The sequence below is a fragment of the Schistocerca americana genome, unplaced genomic scaffold (assembly GCF_021461395.2).
Source record: "Schistocerca americana isolate TAMUIC-IGC-003095 unplaced genomic scaffold, iqSchAmer2.1 HiC_scaffold_1351, whole genome shotgun sequence".
Classification (NCBI taxonomy): Eukaryota; Metazoa; Arthropoda; class Insecta; order Orthoptera; family Acrididae; genus Schistocerca; species Schistocerca americana.
This window is the reverse complement of record NW_025725429.1, coordinates 22,501-27,500: the sequence shown is the minus strand read 5'-3', so window position 1 is coordinate 27,500 and position 5,000 is coordinate 22,501. Positions and strand designations below refer to the sequence as shown.

Sequence of the window (5,000 nt, the reverse complement as noted above, 5' to 3'; positions counted from 1 at the left end):
GGAGGAACTGCGGCGGATCGCTGGCTGGCATCGTTTATGGTTAGAACTAGGGCGGTATCTGATCGCCTTCGAACCTCTAACTTTCGTTCTTGATTAATGAAAACATACTTGGCAAATGCTTTCGCTTCTGTTCGTCTTGCGACGATCCAAGAATTTCACCTCTAACGTCGCAATACGAATGCCCCCGCCTGTCCCTATTAATCATTACCTCGGGTTCCGAAAACCAACAAAATAGAACCGAGGTCCTATTCCATTATTCCATGCACACAGTATTCAGGCGGGCTTGCCTGCTTTAAGCACTCTAATTTGTTCAAAGTAAACGTGCCGGCCCACCGAGACACTCACTCAAGAGCACCCTGGTAGGATTGCAACGGGGTCCGCCTCGGGACGCACGAGCACGCACGAGGCGCGTCGCACGCCTTCAGCTCGCCCCACCGGCAGGACGTCCCACGATACATGCCAGTTAAACACCGACGGGCGGTGAACCAACAGCGTGGGACACAAATCCAACTACGAGCTTTTTAACCGCAACAACTTTAATATACGCTATTGGAGCTGGAATTACCGCGGCTGCTGGCACCAGACTTGCCCTCCAATAGATACTCGTTAAAGGATTTAAAGTGTACTCATTCCGATTACGGGGCCTCGGATGAGTCCCGTATCGTTATTTTTCGTCACTACCTCCCCGTGCCGGGAGTGGGTAATTTGCGCGCCTGCTGCCTTCCTTGGATGTGGTAGCCGTTTCTCAGGCTCCCTCTCCGGAATCGAACCCTGATTCCCCGTTACCCGTTACAACCATGGTAGGCGCAGAACCTACCATCGACAGTTGATAAGGCAGACATTTGAAAGATGCGTCGCCGGTACGAGGACCGTGCGATCAGCCCAAAGTTATTCAGAGTCACCAAGGCAAACGGACCGGACGAGCCGACCGATTGGTTTTGATCTAATAAAAGCGTCCCTTCCATCTCTGGTCGGGACTCTGTTTGCATGTATTAGCTCTAGAATTACCACAGTTATCCAAGTAACGTGGGTACGATCTAAGGAACCATAACTGATTTAATGAGCCATTCGCGGTTTCACCTTAATGCGGCTTGTACTGAGACATGCATGGCTTAATCTTTGAGACAAGCATATGACTACTGGCAGGATCAACCAGGGAGCTGCGTCAACTAGAGCTGAGCAGCCGGCCGCCCGGGAGTGTGTCCCGGGGGCCCGCGCGAACACGCAAGCGTCCGCTCAATTATTCTGCAAACAGGAGGAGGCTGAGCTCCCCTGCACAATACACCTCGAAACCCTCTCAGGTCCCGGCGGCGCGCAGCGCCGTCCTAAGTACTTGGTCGGGTTCGAGAGAGGCGCAATCGCCCGGAGTTTGGCGAGTAGACGCTTTAGGTGCGACCACCCGTGCTCCCAACTGAGCTTGCCGCTGCCGACAGAGGCCCGGGAGCGTGCTGTCGTGGCATTGCCGGCGGGAGACAACACGCGCCACCTACGGTGGCCGGCAGCTCCAACGCCAGCGCCACAGAAGGACAAAAGCCCCACTTGGGTGCCGAAGCGAACTCTCCCAGCACAGCGCACGCGCCAACACGTCCGCACAGCTGCGATACAATCCACCTGCGAGAACCGCAGAGGCGACCGAGCAGCAGACGGCGTCGCGGCGCCGAGCGCCGGGCGGCGGCGCATCCTCAGCGCACACAGTCCTCAATCGGACCAGCACACTGCAGATGTCCACCGCGCTTCGCACCGGGCCCGCGAGGACCTACTTTGGCCGCACGGCGCCGCGTGCAGGGTGCGCCGGCGCGCAGCTGCGCCGCCTGCCGCCTCCGTCGGCCGGCGCGCCTGCCACTGGCCGCCCCCACCAGCCGGCTGTAGCGCGTGCGCCCACGCACCGCGCGGCCAGCACGCCGGAAGGCCCCCCCTCACCGGCCGGGGACGGTCCCACCCAGCCACCGCCGCGTATCGCTTCACACCCACATGCCATTCACGTTCGTGGGCATGGTGGGTATCGCTGAAACAACCGGTTGGTAGCTCAACCGATCGTCGCCATCACTGATTCACCTCTAGCGAGAACAACCGCACCACAACGGTTTACCAGTTCTTCATTTGCGTAACGTCACCAGCAAACGTAGACGTCCATCGCCATTTGCAAATTCAACGATTGTTGCATGCCTGTGTCAGGTGTCACGACACACTATGTCTGCCCACATACACGCAACAACATGTGCACGCTTCGCGAACACGTGGAAGGTGGCCCCCGTACGTATGCGATGTCCATTGCGCGAACGACTGTCAACCGGCCTCTGTCGCATGTCGCAGATGTGGAACGCAGTGCACCATGCTATCACGGTGTGTGAGAAGAGACGACTACGTCTGACAACACGCGCCACTACATCAACAGACGGCTCATGCTGATCGCCATCCACGGCATACCATACTGCAATCCAGCTCTTATAGGGAGACGACACGTAGCTGAGTGCACAATATTTGGACCGTATGGTTCGCCGTTGTTGGCGCAGTCGTGGTACGGTCACACATGTACCACGATGTATCATTCAGTACATGAGGACCAATGTGCGGTACAGTGTGTGATTTGGACGTACAACATCAGCGGACAGTTGCCACAAGCCGTACCACAACGTAGGCTGTGCTTCGCCATGCGAATGCCAATGAACAACTGCGAAGGGCATTGAGCATGTACGTCCTGCCGCCATCCGCATTACAGTGTATAGCTGCAAGGTGTTTAACATGAAGCGATACTCTGGGGACCGGGCAGTGCGAGTAGCAAACTATATTGCGGGGGTTGCAGTTAGGCAACACTACACTAATTTAACGCGTCGTATGACAATTACAGAGCAGGTTAAGGCCCAACGTGTGTTGGGTTAAGGCCCAACGTGTGTTGGGTTAAGGCCCAACGTGTGTTGGGTTAAGGCCCAACGTGTGTTGGGTTAAGGCCCAACGTGTGTTGGGTTAAGGCCCAACGTGTGTTGGGTTAAGGCCCAACGTGTGTTGGGTTAAGGCCCAACGTGTGTTGGGTTAAGGCCCAACGTGTGTTGGGTTAAGGCCCAACGTGTGTTGGGTTAAGGCCCAACGTGTGTTGGGTTAAGGCCCAACGTGTGTTGGGTTAAGGCCCAACGTGTGTTGGGTTAAGGCCCAACGTGTGTTGGGTTAAGGCCCAACGTGTGTTGGGTTAAGGCCCAACGTGTGTTGGGTTAAGGCCCAACGTGTGTTGGGTTAAGGCCCAACGTGTGTTGGGTTAAGGCCCAACGTGTGTTGGGTTAAGGCCCAACGTGTGTTGGGTTAAGGCCCAACGTGTGTTGGGTTAAGGCCCAACGTGTGTTGGGTTAAGGCCCAACGTGTGTTGGGTTAAGGCGCAACATAGGTTAGGTTAAGGCGCAACATAGGTTAGGTTAAGGCGCAACATAGGTTAGGTTAAGGCGCAACATAGGTTAGGTTAAGGCGCAACATAGGTTAGGTTAAGGCGCAACATAGGTTAGGTTAAGGCGCAACATAGGTTAGGTTACGGCGCAACATAGGTTAGGTTAAGGCGCAACATAGGTTAGGTTAAGGCGCAACATAGGTTAGGTTACGGCGCAACATAGGTTAGGTTAAGGCGCAACATAGGTTAGGTTAAGGCGCAACATAGGTTAGGTTAAGGCGCAACATAGGTTAGGTTAAGGCGCAACATAGGTTAGGTTAAGGCGCAACATAGGTTAGGTTAAGGCGCAACATAGGTTAGGTTAAGGCGCAACATAGGTTAGGTTAAGGCGCAACATAGGTTAGGTTACGGCGCAACATAGGTTAGGTTAAGGCGCAACATAGGTTAGGTTAAGGCGCAACATAGGTTAGGTTAAGGCGCAACATAGGTTAGGTTATGGCGCAACATAGGTTAGGTTACGGCGCAACATAGGTTAGGTTACGGCGCAACATAGGTTAGGTTAAGGCGCAACATAGGTTAGGTTAAGGCGCAACATAGGTTAGGTTAAGGCGCAACATAGGTTAGGTTAAGGCGCAACATAGGTTAGGTTAAGGCGCAACATAGGTTAGGTTAAGGCGCAACATAGGTTAGGTTAAGGCGCAACATAGGTTAGGTTAAGGCGCAACATGGGTTAGGTTAAGGCGCAACATGGGTTAGGTTAAGGCGCAACATGGGTTAGGTTAAGGCGCAACATGGGTTAGGTTAAGGCGCAACATGGGTTAGGTTAAGGCGCAACATGGGTTAGGTTAAGGCGCAACATGGGTTAGGTTAAGGCGCAACATGGGTTAGGTTAAGGCGCAACATGGGTTAGGTTAAGGCGCAACATGGGTTAGGTTAAGGCGCAACATGGGTTAGGTTAAGGCGCAACATGGGTTAGGTTAAGGCGCAACATGGGTTAGGTTAAGGTACAATATGGGTTAGGTTAAGGTACAATATGGGTTAGGTTAAGGTACAATATGGGTTAGGTTAAGGTACAATATGGGTTAGGTTAAGGTACAATATGGGTTAGGTTAAGGTACAATATGGGTTAGGTTAAGGTACAATATGGGTTAGGTTAAGGTACAATATGGGTTAGGTTAAGGTACAATATGGGTTAGGTTAAGGTACAATACGGGTTAGGTTAAGGTACAATACGGGTTAGGTTAAGGTACAATACGGGTTAGGTTAAGGTACAATACGGGTTAGGTTAAGGTACAATACGGGTTAGGTTAAGGTACAATACGGGTTAGGTTAAGGTACAATACGGGTTAGGTTAAGGCACTTGGGGGGGGGGGGGGCCCGGTTTGTTGATTGTGATTATCGTAAGTAAATGACTGCGGCATCATCTGATTTGCCACGTCAGGGTGCACCTTTGGCTCATAACAGGCGGCGCTCTGATTCCATGCTTGTGGCAGACCTGTGTCTTTCATTCCTGCCATTGTTTGTGTGGTGTGACAGGAGGCAGTATTGTGATGTTGGGTGCACCCCTGTCTGGGACATGTGTGGGTGTTGGTGGCTTAGCTGAGCAATGGTGGTTGTCGGAAGGGTG

At 53.2% G+C, this 5,000-nt stretch overlaps 1 non-coding gene across 1 annotated transcript in view; it reads right to left on the bottom strand.

Moving 5' to 3' along the window:
* Window positions 1-1,159, bottom strand: part of LOC124565935 — a 1,910-nt gene extending 751 nt beyond the window's left edge. The window contains exon 1 of the ribosomal RNA XR_006970703.1: window positions 1-1,159. This exon is cut by the window's left edge and continues 751 nt beyond it. This is a non-coding gene — a ribosomal RNA (small subunit ribosomal RNA).
* Window positions 1,160-5,000: the final 3,841 nt, after the last annotated feature.